Source organism: Sturnus vulgaris, chromosome 3 (genome assembly GCF_052056855.1).
Source record: "Sturnus vulgaris isolate bStuVul1 chromosome 3, bStuVul1.hap1, whole genome shotgun sequence".
Lineage (NCBI taxonomy): Eukaryota > Metazoa > Chordata > Aves > Passeriformes > Sturnidae > Sturnus > Sturnus vulgaris.
Window position 1 is genome coordinate 26,122,133 of NC_142245.1, and position 18,956 is coordinate 26,141,088.

The 18,956-nt window shown below is 39.6% G+C and overlaps 1 long non-coding RNA gene across 1 annotated transcript in view; it reads right to left on the minus strand.

Moving 5' to 3' along the window:
• LOC106857213 (uncharacterized) overlaps positions 1 to 18,956 on the minus strand; it is a 280,912-nt gene that overhangs the window by 53,664 nt on the left and 208,292 nt on the right. Inside the window, exon 9 of the long non-coding RNA XR_015802218.1 lies at positions 4,929 to 4,991. This is a non-coding gene — a long non-coding RNA (uncharacterized LOC106857213). The remainder of the gene's footprint in view (positions 1 to 4,928; positions 4,992 to 18,956) is intronic.

Here is an 18,956-nt window from a genome sequence, read left to right on the forward strand (position 1 = left end):
CCATATTCTTAAGTTATAGAGTAGCACTTGTAAAATGGAAACACAGGCTCACAGCTGATAAATAGCCAGAGAGAGCATTCACCAAGCTTATTATAAATATGTACTCAGATAGCTCAGGGACTCTGAGGATTGAAATCATGAGACACTCTACATGGCAACGTGGTTATTTAAATACCTCCTCTTCCACGGGGAGTTCAACCATTATGCAAAGAGAGGAAGCACATTCACTCCTGAGTGCTCCAGACATGGGACAGTTATGAAAAGCTTTCTGAACAAATGAAGCAAATGTGGTATCCTGCAAGGAGACTTAACAACAGCTTCTGTCCCAGCCTCAAAACTGACTGTACCTGAATGAAGAGAGACTGGAAGGTAACTGGGTTCATGGACAGCAGCATTTATTGAAGCCTGTCACTCCCTCTCAAGGGTTACTTATGAAGGCTAACAACTTTATACAATGGCAATAAATACAGCTTGACAGCAAGAAAACAATTAGATTAACATATAAACAGTTGAGGCTGTAATGCTATTAAAAGGGACGTTCAAGGAAACTGCAACCATTTCTACAGCTGTTTTGGAAAGTCTCTCTTTGGCAAAACATGCTGGATTGTCATTCTAAATGTCTGTGCTTCCCATGCTGGTTTCCTGAGGAAGGGTTTGTGGACGGGCTTGTTTATTTATGACATTTTTTTTACCCCTCTTAGCTGTAGCTGTGGATTCCCCAGCCTTGTGAAAGTAGTCATTAGCTGCCTTTTTTGGCTAGGAGAAATCAGTAAAGAAATTGGATCTTGTCCAGAGGGTTCCTGGAATTTTCTACCAACCTTGTGTAAGAGCTTAATAAAGTCAAATTCAATTTTATGTAAGATTTGTTCAAAGGTCATAGGTGTTTTGCGAGAACAAAGAGCAAAAGGACTGAAATTACATTTGCTGTTCTGAAGTAAATCGTACTAAATGAAATTCAGATGGAACTCACTAAGGTGATCATCCTCCAACTGGAGCAAGACCACAGGTATTGGGCCCTGTCATTTTAAATGAGAACCAAAGGGAATCAGCATCACCTACACACACATACCCTGGGGCTATTTTGAAGGCAAGTTCCTTGGCTGTGCCAACCTAAAGCAGCAATAAACTCCCACAAAAACAATGGACAATCACAGCATTTATGACCTTCTGTCCCTCTAGTGTTGACCTTTTTTTTCTCTGGGAAGCAGAAAGCAACCTTTTCTTTTATGTTTTAAAAACAAACACTCCATCGCAAATGCCTCCCCCTCTGGAGGAAGGCATACAGAGCAACACCTAATGGATTTTAGTCATGTTATTTAATATGCTACTAGAAGAAGAACAGATGCTACAGCAAAAAGTGCATTCTGAACCCAGCATAACAGCATAAATAGTAGTAAAATATTACCTCTTCAAAAGACATTTATGCACTTGGCACTGAACACATGAAGCTTAACAAAATACTGCCTTACGTAGAGTGCAAGTCCTATTTATAGAAGTTATGTCCCTGACAAAAGTATCCATCATTTTCTGAAGCCTGCAATTCTGTGGTGATTTTGGGTCACATCCATAATGTCAACAGATGGTCACCCAGACTGTGCTGCACTCAGCACAGCCACCTGAGTGCTGCTGTTCTGATCACTGATTACCGAGTTTGCCCTCTGTTATTACACATTAATTGGGTGAGAGCCACGCAAAGTGCTTATTTCTCATTTCAGCCGGCTGGAAGGACTTGCCCATTCCTGACAATCGTCTTCTCTGACTAAATTAAAACCCCTCCTCACGCTTCAGGATATCAGGGGCTGTGTGAAGGTTGCCCATCTCCTGAAGGAACCGGAACGACAAGCTGACGTCAGCCCAGCGCTTCTCGCTGTGGTATGTTCACATGCTGGCTGATACCAGATTCCATTTCAGATCTTCTTCTTCAGATCAAGGCCTGGGCCTCGTATATCTCATGTACTACCTTGCTTGACAGCTTACCATGACCTAGCATGACAGCTGTGGTCATCGGTAATCACTGCCAAAAGGGAGGATCATAGGAGTGGGTGGAAAGGAAATCAGACATTCCTGGCAGCTGGCCTGCAGCTCTGGAGCTTCCTTTCACCAAACATCAGACTGAAAACAGATCTCCGCTTGCTGAAGAGAAAAGTATGGGCTTCCACTTTTCAATCACTTTTCCTTAGTGCAACACAAAAATGGTTTCCTTTCTCTGAAAAGGAAAGGAAAGACAAAGGGGGAAAAAATACAAGTGTTCACCCAGCAGAGTGAAAACAAAGGCCCAGAGAAAGCTGTTCCTCCCTGGTTTGTTACTGTCATTTTTTCTAGCAACAGTAGATTAGGCAGGCAGGGAATGATGGCCCTTGGAAAGCAAAACAGAGAAGTGTTTATCATATAAACAGGGAATTAGAGTTACACAACACAGAAAAGTTTAAACTTATTTTTTGACGAACATACTGCACAGAAAATGATATATTACAGCAGAACTTAATAGGCTATTTTACTGTTAAATTTTCACAGATTCAATAAATGCCTACAATGCAGTTCGCCTCAAGGGCTCAACAGAATTGCCTCTACCTCCAAGGAAAATAACCAAAGTTTTTATCATAAATAACCCATCGGAACCCAAGGAAATTCTTTGGTGTTTAGTCTCATAAACACATCTCTTAGAAATGTGGAAGAGTTTCTGCTTGCTTGACTAAAATTTCATCTTTTTTTAGGACAGATGGAAGAGAAAGTAAGAAAGAGGAACAACCACTGACAGCAATTGTGAAATCACACGGTCTACAAACCCATTGATTTGAAAACAAATAAGTAAGATTTAGTGGCAATGTCTACCATGGTAAAACCCCAAAATTCAAGAATTTCCCCAGCTTCTGGGCCTGCCAATAATTTCAGAACAGTATTGTGAAATTCTGTGGCTATTTGTTCCAGCTGAGCCTGCTTAATTGGAATTCCTCAGCATTTAGACATATTTCCTTAACAGCATATGATACAAATGACTTCAGGAGACAGCTGAATGTATAACATGGGCTCTTTTTTAAAAAAATATTGTTATTATAAAAGATAATAAGCAAGACAGTTCCCCAACAGATTTTTGTCAAACTATATGCGATCAAAACCATCCCAAAGTTTTTGAGGTTGTACGCACTGGCAGATTAAAAGCCTCTCTCTGATCCCATCACCACAACTCTTTCAAGTGAACAAACATGCAAAGACATTTCAAGCACTATGGCAATGTTGACTCGGAGCATTGTTCACTCCTACCAAAAGGCTGTGGGAAGCAGTGAAAAATGATAGAAGGTTTCATTTATTAATCTGTGATGAAAACCAGGCTTCTGTTGATGAAGGGGGCAGAGGGAAGGGTAAAGATAGGCTTGTCTGTTTAATGCTTGGCCCAGATATAGGTGATTTTTTAAAAAAAACAGCAAGCAGCTGAGCACATTGCTTCTGGCTGTGTCTTTCTGTAGGTTGCCAGTTGCCAGCACTCACAAAGCACAAGTTATGTAATGAGCTCCTATCAGGAATCTGAGTTCAAAAACATTTCATGAACTCCCATGCTGTTCTTGCTGGAGCAATTGTTTCTGAAACTGAAAAGTCCCTATCACCCTGATTCAGCTGTCTTGGCCCTCTCCAATGGCAGCACTTTGTGCTTTCCCTCAACCTCTTCTCCCTCCCTCACAAAGATCTCTGCTTTTCTCTCAAGGAGACTCTTCCCTAACCCCCTTTAATGGCTTTTGCTAGAGGAAAAGAAAAATAGAGAAGGAAACATAGCTTTGCCCCTGCCATACCTCTGAAATAGGCTGTTTTTCCTTGCTTATCATTTGGAAAAACCTCATTTCTTTGGTAAGTGCAAAAGAAACACTGGGCTTACAATAAAAATATATTCATCACAATGCAATATTGACAGAATAGCTTTTCTGACTTAATTTTTGAGAGTAAAGATCTAAATTTCAGAGCAACCTTTCTCCCAGAAATGTGTTTATTCCTGATGGAATAATTTGGAGCACTCTTCAGGAAAATTCTGTACTTTTTCATGGAAATAATTACTGGGTGACTTCCTGAGTGAGGAATTTCATTTGCAGCCACTCTACCACTTTTATGTCATTAAAATCAATCAGGCACATGGATAAGAGCATGTAAGTATTTAAGGGATATAAATTAGAGTGCATAAAGAGGAAATAATGCAGGACAGCTTTTTCAATCTGGATTCATTGGGAGTTTTATGCCAGTACATGAATGTATAAATATTAGTCAATATATTTCATCAGGTAAATAACACAAATCTACTCCCTTGGTTAAATTTAAATAGAAGAAATACATTTAAGTAAAATTGCAATAGAGTTAGAATTACTATAAAATGTCTATAAAATGTACCAAATATCTCATCCAAATGGAGGCTTGAACTCAAAACACTGTTAAATTGTGCTTCCTTACGATTCTGTTTCCAGTGTAGTTGCTAATACATTTAACAAACAGCTCATTCTTTAAGAAAGAATGAAAATCATTCATTAAGAAAGAATGAAAATCATATCATTGTAGCTAAATAAATACAAAATTTAGGCTAAAGTATCTTTGGGAGGTTTGATCCATGACAGTCAGTGAAAAGAGTCCCATGTCTTTCAACAGACTTCAACACAGACACTTAGAGTCAGGGTATTTGGGCAAAAAATGTATTTCATTTTAAAGTAAGACTTTGTAAGGTACTGGAAAAGTATACTGATATGAACCTTCAAAGCACGATTAGATTGACTGATAAAATATCCATATGTAAATCTCAATGCATTTCATCACCTGTCTTGAAATAAAGGAGATGAAAATTGAAGAATATAGAAGTTATTTCTATACAGCAACAGAAAGTTATATTATTCTATCAATACAGTTAATTTTCAAATAATTGTTTTATATTTTAAAATATTTTTTCTTAATTTTACCTTAAATTTCAGGGATTTTGTTTGTTTGTCAATTCTAATTTCCTCAAGTTGAAATTATGAATTCTAGAAAGAAGGCAATACAAGTTATCAGGCACAGTTTGTTTTTAAAAATTCAGTCTTCAATTCTGTTAGCCAAAGATCACAAGTACTTCTGCTCCAATAATTTGTGGTCTAACAAGTCTAGAGCTGTATGTGTGGAGGAAGATTACCCTTTGTTTAAGTAGAAAGAACACTTAGTTACTAATATTAAACATGAATGGATAAATGATACTTAAGGTTCTTTTCACTGTAGTAGCTCCAACCATTAGTTAATTCTTGCAGTGAAGCTAACATCAATTAATCTATACCACTTTGAGACACAGAAACATTGAATATCTTCCCAAGTCAATGAGAGAACCAGCAACAGCAGTCAAGTGCTATAGGTTTAAGATCTAGCTATAAGAATATCTTAGAAATAACACCTTAGAAATTAAACAAAACACAAGAACTGCCTATCATGACTCAGACCTCAAATCCCACAACCACTTCAAAAACCTCATGAGTCCTGTTTCCATGAGTTCTCAGTGAAAACCAGGCCACACTGTTTAACTGCCTGTAGGCTACAGGCCATACAAAACCTGCTTCAGTTTTTATATCTGTAAAATAGGGCTAACAGTACCAACCTCTCTTAAAAATGCTTTGCATTTTTTCAGATCAAAACAACATGGAGCTATACTTATTTTGGACCTATGCCTACAGAAGTCAAACATAGCTCACAGATTTAAATGCTGTTCATAGGCTATGTCAGTCCAGCCTAGAGCTCTGAGAAAACTGAACTGAAAACGTGGCAAGTGTCAGCTTGCTGCTTCATGAAAAAGCATTGTGAATGAAACATGTAAAAGAAGCAGCTGCATAAGCAAAGAATAAGAATCCTGGTTTGTAACTTACAGTCATTGAACGTCACATCATAAGCAAAATAAAATATTTATTGCTCCAAGGTCTTAGAGAATTTGGTTTCTTATCTCCCTCCAGTGTATTAAACTTTGAAGTCTTAATGACTCATTATGTTGCACATGCTTTGCAAAATAATGCCAATGAATCTACATAAAACAGCAATTTGCTAAAGATTTTGTTGTCTTTGTACAGCAAAAGAAAACACAAAAACACAGCTATTGCATATGACCAACAATTTTTTCAAGTCCCAAATACAAGTTCTGGAGTAAATTTTGAACAAATTGACGATTAGCTGTAAGAGTTATAATACAATGTTAGCTACTACTTGAAATCTTGGTGGATACACTTGAATTTGCCTGAGTTTGAGCAAGGCCATGATGATGTTCCTGGGCATTGGCACTGCCACCAAACAGAAATCATCTCAGTGCTGATCTAAAGAGTGAAAAGAATGAGACCATTCATGCTATTAAAGTACTCCTATGGAAAACAGAAATTAACCAACTTAGATGTTCACAGGAGTAAGAAAGCAAGTTACAACATTATAAACCAGAGTGACCAAAAACTGTTCTGAAATTAACCCTTTGCAAGAAATCTCTTTCTGACTGGTACCATTGACCTCAGCAGCAGTCACAGCGAGATGGGAACCTGGACACTTGTAAAATTGTTACTGAAGGCAGAGAATTTATTTCTGCACCTCATCACCAAAACATGATTAGAACATGTTTGTTCATAAGGTCTAACTTCAATTTCAGAAAACATTGCCCTACAGCCAGCCCACCCCACCCCCCCCAAAAAAATGGATTTCAGAAAGCTGAGTGACTGGTGGAAAGCACTGTTGCAAAAGTAGTGAAAATAGCTACTTTCTCCAGTTTGCTCCATCAGTTTTTCAACACCATCCATTACAGTTCACTGCAAGGATTTTCATCAGGACAGATACACAGCACAGCAACCTCCCATTCCCTGGTAAAATATCAGTCTTGTTTTCTAAAGCAGGAATTTTTCCTTGAATGCCATCTAAACTGAATCTTCTGCACATTCTGAAAGGAGCAATACAAGAACTATCACAAAACTTGCAGGCCTACATTATTCTACATTCCAAGTCAATCACATTAATTTTGTGCAACTTGTTAATGAGTTATATAGTTGTGTTAGTACTTCTGTTGAATCGAGAAAACTTATTTTTCATTCAGAGCCATATTTTTAATTAAATCCTTCTACATTCCTCAGAAATATGTGCTAAAAAGTACATCAGTGGTATATGTCAGCTCATTCCTCTTTGAGTCTCACTCCACGTCAGAGTAGTGGAAGGTATTTGAGTAGTAGAGTTGATATTTGTTTGAATGCTACAGCTGTCTTTGTTGACAGATTCATCCCATCTGCTTTTACCTATGGAAAAGCTGGGTATAGCCTCTAAATCTCCTCTAGGATTCCTGCACCCCATTCATCAGAAAAAACATTAGGGGCTACCAGAGATTAATTATTCCATCCTAATTTAGGTAGTTTACATAGTTCAGATGAATCACTCCCTGGACACAGGTTTTTTCTATTAATGAAAAATGAAAGCTAAAAAAGAAAATGACTCATGGGCATCTAAAGTCAAATTTAGACCATTAAGTGTAGGTGAAATGCATTTTACTTTTTCTACTTGGAACACCACTTAGGGTTGAGCTATCTTAGATTTACTCCATGAGCCTACCTAGACCATGGTAAGAAAACCCACACTAAATCTCCACCCATTAGTGAGAAAAAAACTTATGGATGCCAGCAACTTCTATTAAAAACTATACCAGTCCCTATGGCATAGTGATTCATGGCATTGCATTGTTTATAGCATCTAAAATAAAGGAAAATCTGTATTCTCCAAAATAAACACTGCAGAAGTGCAATATTAGAGAAGTTTATAAGATTCCAAGCAGTTAATAATAAACAGGACAAAAAAACATGTCCGTATGCTGGCAGAACACCACCTCATGAATCATGCACCTACTGTGAAAAAATATTTATTGGACAGCTTCACTGGGTTTTTTTGATGTGTCATACTGCATTCATAGGATAACATCTGAGAAGAGAGGATGAGCAATGAAAGAATAAATGTTTTGGGTTATAGCAATAGCCATTTTTAAACCTTTGGCTAGCTCTTCTCCAAGGCCTTCCAGTAGTATTCCTAGTACTCCAGTGCAGTACTCTGTTCACTATTATTCATAGATACAGAAAATATCAGTCCCATCCACAAAGACACCCAGAAAATAAGAGAATTATCTTAAAGCAGAATAACTATGCATCCAAATGAACTGGCAATTTAAACTCATCATGTAGGAATTGACAAATGCACAGTAATCTCAACATGTGGCAGAAAATTTTGTGGCTAGTATCAGCCTCATTGTCCTCCTAGATAATCTAATGATCTTGTGATTAGCATAGGAGAGGCACAAGCATGGTCAGATGAAAGACTTGAGGCAACTTTCTGACTGTTGGCCAAAATGTCCCCCTCCTCTTTCCCTCCCTGTAGCATTCAAAGTATTCTAACTCTCTGCAATGAGGGCAAAGAGACCTGACAGAATGAAACAGCCATCTCACAAGATGGACATATCAGATCTCCTAAATACTTATTTTGCCCTCTCCATTCCATGTTACTATGGGCAACAAAATACCGAAGCCATGTGAATTTTTAATTAAAATAAAATAAAATTTTAAATGTATGTTTAAATATTTAATGAAAACAATAAAACATTAAAAAAAAACTTTTAACACAATGATGCTGCAAATATCTCAACACGGTCAGAAAAGGTTAAAAATCTTATAACAAAATCAGAAGCAAAAGAAATATTTCATTTAACATGATGTCTGAAACAGAAATCATGGTTACAACAATGGCAATTGGGGAAGAAAAAGCTTCTACAGATATGGCCTGAGAAGACACTGCACAGCCAACACTAGGAAAGGATCTTTCTCTCAGGATTATTTCTGGCCCTTCCTCACTGTGTTCCTCTCCAAATACAGCATTAGCTGGCTGTAAAGCCGGTGAACAGGCATGGTATTGCAGGGAAATAGAGAGGACAGCACACAGCTCGACTGGAGAACATTCTGAGTAGGAGCTATTTCATCTTCTAGATGGAGAAAGGAAATAGTTGCTCCAGTGGCTGAGAAAAACCATGACTGCTGCAGGAGGAGCTCCAGTTAAGACAAAGGCTATGAAGTCTTTGGTGTTGGGGACTCTGTGCCTTCCAGGATGAGCCTGCATTGAGGCACTCAGTTCTGGTAACCAGTGGAAAGGTACTTTGAGCAGCATGATCTGAATCTCTTCACTAGATATTCTGCTAAACCCTCATTGAAAGTACAGAGAGAAGGAAAGCCAAACTCGTTCTGTGTTACAGTTCTTCCTAAAGGATGTGGGGAAGTGGAAACATTCTTTCCACAGATACTACTGAACAAAAAAGAGGCACAGCCACTAGAAGACTGCACAAGGGTTGACTCCATCTGGAGGAATGTCCTCACGTATGTCCACAAGCAGATGAAAAACTCAAGGAATGAAGAACAAAGGACACCTAGGAGGGATTGCAGACAGGCAATAAACAACAGTCGCAACACAGCTGCAAAGATCAATACAACTCTGTGCTGAATGCACATATGCATCTGGAGATAATGCAGACTGGACATTTTAACAGTTAATACAGTTCCCATATGATCCTACATGGAATACTACAGTCAGCTGAGCATCAGAGTACCAGAACCAGATGATGAAAACTAGTGCAGTTTCTGAGCCAAGCAATGCTTTGTAATAGATTACTATTTAATTTTCTGTATAAACATATTTATAGCACATCTAAGAGGTCTCAGAGAAAGGACTGTAAACAGCAGCCTGGTAGTATTTGCAATGTAAACACCAAGAATGAAGGGAGAAAATTACAGCTCTAGGCAGAGAAAAGTAATGCATCTACAGAGAAAAAAAAAAAAAGCAAAACAAAACTATTGAACAAAAAGTATCAGGCTTTGGGAAAATATCTTAAAAATATGAGGGAACTTTCATGGCATGAAAACTAGCAGAACAGAAGACCAGATGACTTAATAACTAATTTCAAAAATAAGCTTTTCAGATTCTACCCTGTACTAGTTTTCTAACTGTTGATTGGAATGATGTGAAACCTACAGAAATTAAGGACACTCACAAAAACATTCAAGAGAGTAATGAGGAACATGTCTGCAATTTTCTGTGTGGACTCCTTTGAGGGTCTGCTTGCCAGAAGAGTGCAGAGATACTGAACTCATGGTAAGATATGTGGGGCTAACTCAAGGGCTCCAAAACAAAGCCTCATTAAAAAGTTATTCTGCAGTTTCTTCAGGCAATAATAGCACTTCCCAGCTTTAGAATTTAATTATTTTTTAAGTTTTGAATTAAAAATTTTCATTGTTTTGCATCTTGTGGGTAAGAATTTCTCCCAGGTCTGTTTCTTTTCCTATCTTAGGTGGATACAGCCTTAAAAAACACAGCGAATCCCACAGAAACATCAAAAGCAGGCAGCAGAAATCAGTCACACAGTCCTTGCCTTAGCACATCAGCTGACTGACTGTACCTGAAGAACTGATTTACCCAGCACAGAGATTTATAATTCTGTGTCAAAATTTAACTGTTGCCACAGCAAAACATGTTGCATTATTCACTTCATCCTCTGCAAGGACATGTTTCTGCAGAGGCAAAAGGGATGCATTTACCTCTTGTCCATCTTCAAGACTCTACTGCTTGCAGCAATTGCTGCTTGTCAGCAGACTTCTCTAATCACTGAGCAGAGAAAAGAATTCTCCTAATTGCTGAGAGCTTTTGGTTTCCCAAAATAGTTGACCTTCTTCCTTTTTGAAGAAAAAACTTTCCTCTGCCTTTCTGCCTGCCTCCCCACCCCCTTCCTGCTGGCAGACATGAGAAGAGAACTGTGTTTGTTTTCACGGTAAATGGGAGGCCGGAGCAGCGACAAGGCTGATCTCACAGTTTCCAGCTGTAATATTTGACTTCTTTACAACTGCACATATGCAGAACTCAGAAACTCAACTAATCCAGTAAGAGCAAATGCAAAAAAGTCTCTCTCAAAAAAAAAAATAAACAACAAGCAAAAACCTGAAAGGTTTGAGTGGCAGCAGTGTGGTTCTTGACATGAAAGCAAATACTCCAGCTAAGACACAAGGATTATTTGGGTCAAAACTGCTGAACTGCAGCTGAGACTCTACTTCTACAAATAGGGATATGTCAGCTTTTCAAGTGTTGAAGATCTCAGATTTTACAGTAAAACTAGACAAAATTCAGCATTTTTAGATCATCTGAAACTGTCCTGGTAGGGCTCAGGGAAAAAATTTCAAGTTCCACTTAGAAAGAGGAGGAGAAAATTACTATTTTTATAAACTTTCCTTATCTCCCACTAACAGAGACAACCATGTATCAGTCATTATGACAATGCTGATGTTCTGCTTTTAAGTTCATGCAATTTTAATGCACAGAATTCTTGTCTTTAACATTACTGATATTAAGGATTTACATTAGTCACTTGCAACAATAAAAGGGTTTTTCTACTTAGTTTTCCTTTTCGTTGACAACAAGAAGAATGACAGAAAAACATCTGAACAGAAATTCAAGCTAGATAAAAAGGGTTTTCAAAATAAACAGTTAATTTTTTTAAGTAATATTTTTATGAACCCTAAAACAGGTCTGATCTTCTGCTGGAAAAACTCAATCTTCTACAAATGTGTAAAAGCTGAAGTCCGGGGAAGAAAGGAATTAAATAAATTATTACTTGAGTGTTTTTGACAGGATTGTTCAGAATGTTTAGATAATGTGCATGCAAAGGTGAAAATCTGACACTGTACTCCTAGCCCTGGCATTAACTTTGTCATCTTTCCAGTTTTTATTAATGCTAAGTTCAAGGCAGAAGGATTAATATACTTATTTTTTATTTTATTTTAATGAAAATGCTTCTCTCACGCACAGACTTTAAAAGTGAGATTCACCAAGCAGCACACTCTTCTGGAAGACTCTGAAATCCTTTCTTTTGCTCTCAGCCCAGCAGCTGGGAGCCCAGCTATCCTATGGCCCCAGGAAGTTCAGGCCAAGCCTGCAGACTCACCAGCAGAGACCTGGAAGCCCTGAGACCTCCTGGCTCCAAGTGAGGCTCCCAGGTTTTTAACTACAGCAGCTCTCAAGCAGACTGGCATGAGGCAGGCTGTGCTGCAGACCATTAGAAGGGTTTGCTTAAAAAGACTTTGCTCAGCAAGCCTTTTTCACCTCTATTGGCAGATCAAAGCTGACCCTTTATCGTACGTTTTGTTTCATTCTGTTCAGCTTTATAACGGAAGATGTTTTGTTGGGAAAGGCTCTGGCCAGTTTTAGCTGTCCATGCATTCTTACCTTTGAAAGAACTTTTGGTTTTGTTGCAAGATCAGTGACATGGAAAGGACTTCTTGCACACAGCATTGTAATTAGCGTGGTGAGCCCTACTCTTACTCTGCAAGTTACCAGGCAAACCTGACTTTTGTTCTTATTTTCTAGAGACCACCTAGACAGAGTTGGTGTGTAATCCAGAGCTGTGATGAGAAAGTTCAAATAGAAGATGTTAAGAGCTAGAACACTTCTGCAGACCTGGGGGCCTGGGTATTTCCAGCCTTGCCATTACCATCTCTGGAGCATTTTTTCACCAAGCACTTCTAGTCCGTGGGAGCTATTCTCATCTTTCCTTGGTATAGATTCTTGCAAATGAATTGATGATAGGAAAGACTCGCATTTCTTTCAAATCACAGAAACCTTATTTCAATTTGAATTTTGGAAAAAAAACTTGGGAAGTACTAATTACTCCAGCTGGTTCATTCCAGGACAAGCAAAGAGAAGAGAAAAACAAGGCTCTTCAGCTGTTGTTGCAAAAGAGCACAGCAGACCCAAAGCAGAAGCAAAGAGAAGCAGAGTTATGAGGTAAACTCCTTGGATGTGCCTTCGCCAGACACTGCAGCACACTTCTCCCTCTCCCTCTCTCTCTCTCTGAACCAGCCCCATTCTGACACCACAAAGTGGAGCAACTTGAGGTGACCCTGGGTTAGGCCAACTGCAGGCAGCTTCTCCATAACTGCACACCAGCTGGGAACTGTTCTTACACAGCCACATTCACTCTGCCCTCTCAAGGCAAACTATAGGAGGCCATTGCCAAAGGCTCCCATTCCTCCATTCCCTGCCAGCAGCAATTGCTTTGGGTCAACACAGCTCTCAATTAACTCCTTGCACACCTAGAGAAGCAACATGGAGACAATCTAGGATGAACCATGTGCCTCAAATACTGACCAAACATATTATTAATTTTCGTTAATGTGTGCTTGCACTGTAAAAATTTTTCTCCAGCATTATATGTGTCTCAAACTACTTCCACGCTAAGCTTCTACTTACAGATTTTCTAGTGTGATTTGATAAATTATTTACTCAGCCCCAAAACACTACTATCTTTCTAAGTATGAATTTGGCTATCTTTTTGGATGCTTACAGTTTTTTATCTTTAAATAAAATTATTGAATTGCAGAGTTCATTATGGTAGAGTTATTTTGCAGCATGTTATTCCGTACACGGGATTTCAAGGAGATGATAAAAAGGAAAATAATCGGTTTATTTTGCTCACACTCCATCCATCCCATTTTGTTCGTATCTAAAAGTACTGAGATTTTCTAGAGTAAGAGGTTTCATAGCTAACCTTTTCCTTATCCCTCTTTGGCTCCAGTCCCTATCAAAACACAATCTCCCACACTGACAGAAAGAGCCCTTATGAATACAAATGCCTGTGGACAACTTTTTATTTGGCAGCTGTATAGCATTATGGACTTATTATCCAAGAAAGAGTTTTACTTTCCTCAAATTGGAATTAAAGTGCATTAGAAAACCAAGAAAAGTGTTGTTATTGCACATCACACTGGGTCAGGCAGCTTTAGAAAATCCCCAGAAGTAAAGGAGAAAACCATTTGCTTTTTTCCTGTACCATCAGTATCATCTGACCAACTGCTAATTGTACTGCTGAGGTTTTAAAGACCTCTATTCAGGTAAGTGCTGGCCAAAAAAAAAAAACCTCTCATTCATCAAAGCACAAGTACTTTCAAGAGTAGCCTAGTAACACAGAAAAGACTTGAAAATCCTCAAAGTCCAGCCACCTATGGAGTGATCATGTGAAAAAATGTCAAAGAATCACTTTTGTAAATGCTTAAGACAACTGCTACTGAGTGGTAAATACAAAATACTGTTTAATTGCAATTTTCAAAAATTCTTCCTGCTTTCAGTCATTATATGTCTGTCCCTCTGATAGAAATGGGAATTCTTTCAGTTTTCAAGCCTGTGCTCTCCTTTCATTGCAATGAGGACCTAATTCAGAGCTTTAAACTGTGTTCTGCAATGCATAATTAATCTGGCTTCATAGAGACCTGGACAAAAGACCCCATTCAATCTTCAGCTCCTTCCCCCTGAGATATTGTTATTTCTAAAAACTCCTGCCAGCTGGGCTGGAGGGAAATCTCAGCACTGTGGGAGAATGAACAAACTACAGGCCTCCAAGGGATTTGAAGTAACTATCTGACTAAATTGGATTAGAAAGTAAGGAAGGGGAGGGGAAGGAGGGCTTATTCTGAAGTCTACAAAAGCTCATAAAAAATTCTTAGAAGATTTTCATATGGTGAAGGGGAGAGAAATATGCAAGTTTTTTATAACAAAACTGAGAAAGAATTTTAAAACATGCGTGAGCCAATACACTTGGGGATATTTGAAGGGATTACTGCTGGTATTATTTCAGGAAAACTGTTGTGTCTGCCTTGAGCTTTGAAATGGCATTTCTATGCAAAATCTGGGCTGCCCTGCAATCCAAAATAGTCATACTTTCCTTCCAGGTATTTGATACATATCCTGTTTGAACCTATAATGTAACCTAACCATAAGTTGCTTTAAGTTTCCTCCAAAGCACATCGCAATTAAAAGCCTCTGCCTAGAAGGATTTCAAAGGGCTATGGAAAAACAAATTCAGTCTTGTTTAGAGAGCCAGCACCCTGCTTTTGTTCCCCACAAGCTCACTCACCAAAGTGTGCCAGTGACTCTGCCTCGATCACCTGGCCATCTCTCACACTTTTCACAATATTTTTAGCAGGCACGTACTCGGGAATATTACCCCGTTTACCAGCAGACCTTTTGGAAGACATGGTGGAAAAATCTCCCAGCCCTGCTGGGAGAGTGGGTGCCTGGAGGAAAAGAAGCTCTGAGCTCTCTGTCCCCCCCTGACAGGGACTGGCTGCTTGCAGGCTCTCTGCTCCTGCAGCACTAATGCTGTGAAGTTGTGTGGCTTTAGCCAGGACAAACTTGGCTCACTACCTCCAGAAATATTCTCAGAAGTCAGATCTTTTAGCCACCCTAACCAGCACTCCCCATATGAAAATGGGCAGCCCTTGCTTAAAACAGCAGTGACTTCTCCATGGTAAAAGCGAGCAAAAGTATTCCCTCAGAGTTGATCTACTTACAACTCACATGTTGTTATAGAGTAAAAACTGTGGTACTTTTCAGAGGTCTGGCATGCACTGAAGAGATTAACGTGCACAATGAAAAATGCACCCTGGTGGATGATGCATCTGTGTAAAGATGGGTGCACAAAAATTACAACACATCAGAGCAATCCTAATTAGTCCTAACCAAAACCAAACATTTGTGTTTTTTCATTATCATCATTTGCTATTTCTAGACTTATTGTCACAGAATAATTTTCTATGATCTCCCTCTGCCCTGGGGAGGAAGTGCAGGGAGGAAAGAGGGGAGCAGGATTAAATAAATTTTTTGAAAAGGAGAAAACAAGGTTCAGCAAAATCTTTCAAAACAGTGGAGGCTTTTTTTTTTAAGGGTGTCACTTCATAAAGAAACACTTGTATGTAACTTAGCAACAGCAGCAACAAAAGTACTGGTAGCTCATATTCCAGACAAACAGAGAAATGTTTAAAACATTAAGTTGTTATATAAAATCCATACAGATCCTTTCCAGTTTCTTTAATTCCTGGGGTGCAGGAAAAGCAAGACATCATCACCACTCTTTCTTTCCCAGCCAACATAATGAGCCATTTTGGATAGTGTGCAACTGTTATCACAAGTTGGATGTTGTCAAATTTATATTGAGGCATCGCATCAAAAATCCTTACTCACAGCAGTAATCTTACAACTCTGAATAACACTGTGGCTTTTCTTGAAAGGGACAACGAGAGGTTTCACATCTGTGAAAGAGAAAGCCTGGTGGAGGTAAAAACAACAACAACAAAAAATTGTCATTCAGCTAAACACATCCTGAGTAGTGCTAACACAGAAGTAATAGATCTACCTAAACTAGCCCTGACTTTTCTCGACTGACAAAAAATCTCAAGGTCTCAAAATTGTCAGTGAAGACTGCAAGGAGCAAAAGACAGACAGTCCCAGCCAGGGCAGAAAAAGTCAGTGTTAAATCCCATCCCCACATTCTGGACTCTGCATTGCACTGCTCTGAGAATTTGTCCACAGGAGCTTACCCACCACGGTCAGGACCTTTCCTAGCAATGCACCAGCAGCCCACCTCACTCCCACACTGACCTATCTTCTCCAGGCCACCCATGGAGCTGGCACTACATGGGGAGCCTGCAGAAATTCTGAAGTGCACCCAGGACAGGAGCAGAGCCAGAGCAACCATTGTGGGTGTGCAGGCAAAACTCAAATCTGTGGCTTCAGTGGAAAAAAACTAACTTGTTCTCTCTGCAAGGATGACAGGAGTTTGGCAGCAGCACTGGGCAGGTGATGGAGGGAGAAAGAGAAGAGTCTGGCAAGGCTGCAGAGGGGCTGAGGCTTGCCCCTCCTGCAAGAAAGGGAAAAGGGTGTGGCTGGAAAGGAAAGCAGAAGAGACTCGGATTTGCTATTCCTACTCCTGTGTTAAAGGTGGAGAGGGCATAGAGCAGAGCTTGTCTGCCTCCTGAGGAAGAAGGTCCTTGCCCCCAGCCACACCACTTCGTACAGAAGGAGTGGGGCATGGGTCAAGACTTTCATTCATACACCTCTAAGAGTATTTCTTCCTTAGAGAAGAAGACCAAGCATGACAAGAAGCAGGATTTCAGAATCCTGCATCTTACAGAAAGGGTCAAAGAAAGGAACCTGAAAGTTTTGGACAAAATGTCTTCATCCCCATGCATTTGTGCAATCCCAGGCAGCTAAACAGACACCCTGCTGCTGCCCCTTCTCCCACACTTAGGTGATGCTGAGCCCAGCCCCTGCCTCACCCTGCATCTGCCAGCTGACCCACTCTGCAGTTGCTCCCTGACTCGCTCCACTCACACACACATACTCATCAGTGTATAAATATTCCAGCCAGCAGCTGAGGCACAGCAGCCAAATGACACCACAGCAATCTGACTCCCTTTGAACAAGGCAAGAGAAACACCCAGGCCCAGCCCAGCCCCGTGGGGCCAGCAGTGCCATGGGCACAGTGGTGGTCCCCACCAGCCCCTGGTCCCTGTCCAGCCAGCCCCTCTGCCCTTCCATCCACCATAAACACAAGGGGAAGTTTTAACTCGCTTTTGTTAACTCTGCATCAGCTGCCACATTGAAATCCCACCAAAAAAACCTCTTCAAATGGGACAAGTTAATCAAAAGAGGAAGCAAGGCTCTTCAGCAGTAATTTTGGCTGCCATGGGGGACTTCAGCTCCGCTCCTCAAAATCTACTGTCTGCCTCATCTCACAAAAATAGGTCATTGACTTCCTTTCTCTTAGTGCTTACTCCATGTTTTAAAAGTGTACTCAAATAACTCTGAGATTATTTAGTTCCTTCTTTCCCTCCACCCCTCTTCTTCCAAACCTTGGGCTTTAATTGACAGTTATCTCCAGGACAAAATAAGAACACTACTCAAAAGCACCTGAGACAAAGAAAAATTGAGGAATGAAAGGCCAATTTTTCCCATTACTTACTCTGATATCACCTTGGGTTTAAAAAAAAAAATAAAATTGATAAATTTGACTGTTACATCCTCAAAAGGAGGCAGCAGTCTGTCTTCTGTATGTATTCCAGATCTAAACAGCCAAGGAATTTCCACAGAGGGGCTGCCACAGCGTGATGAACAGGCACAGAAATACTCCAGAGCACAGCTGGTTACAGTCCCATGTCCATCCTTAGGAGCACAGTACAGAGCATGCACTCTGTGTAACCCCTCTTGTTTTCAGCTGCCTCCTTCATAATTTACAAAGTGCAGTGACCCACCTATACCACCTTGTCCTAACCTCCCTGTTGAAATGTAATCCTTCAAAAGTAAAGGCAGATACTTAACGTCATCCAAAGGGTTTAAACTGGGCATCAAAACTTCAAAATGGTTCTAAAATGGAATACAAAAATGAAACAAATGTTTCTCACTCAGCTATAACAATTGGTTATGCCTAGGAAATAATTCAGGATAGAAATTTCTAACTTAAAAGTTCAACAGATCCTGCTGAAATATGCAATCTATGGAGCCATGCATTTTAAGCATAAAAAAATACATTTCTTTAGAAAACAAACCAAGAAGACAGTGGTGTAAATGTAACACTGGCTCAAATTTTGAGCAAAAGCATTCTTAACATTTGTCCATTTTACAAGTGTCCTATATTAGAGTAAGAGCAATTAAATCCAGAAGAAATTTTTTGGCTTGTCAGCTCTAATAATGGGGACATTGCAGAGACTCTCAGGAGACCAGAGATCCAAGCCCAGTCTCAGATACACCAGGTTTAGGTCAGAAGATTTCCATTTGCTTGGCTCTATTAGCCTAGATAGAACAATCTGTTGTATTACTGCTTGTTCCTAGTCTAGGATGTCTCATGCAACTCTTGCTGCACCAAAACCAAAGTGAAATAAAAAGTCTATTATCAAAAATGTGGATAATAAACCCTTTAAAAACTTCATAGGCAGCATTTCAAATGAAAGAAGGAGAAGAGGTGGATCCAAAGGCAAAGTAATCTGTTTGATCAAACATTGCAAAATATTATCAACATCCAAATTCCTTTTTATCCCAGGACATGTCCTTCAGATTGCATAAAGGCATTACATATCCCTATATTTCAGCATGGGTTATTGACG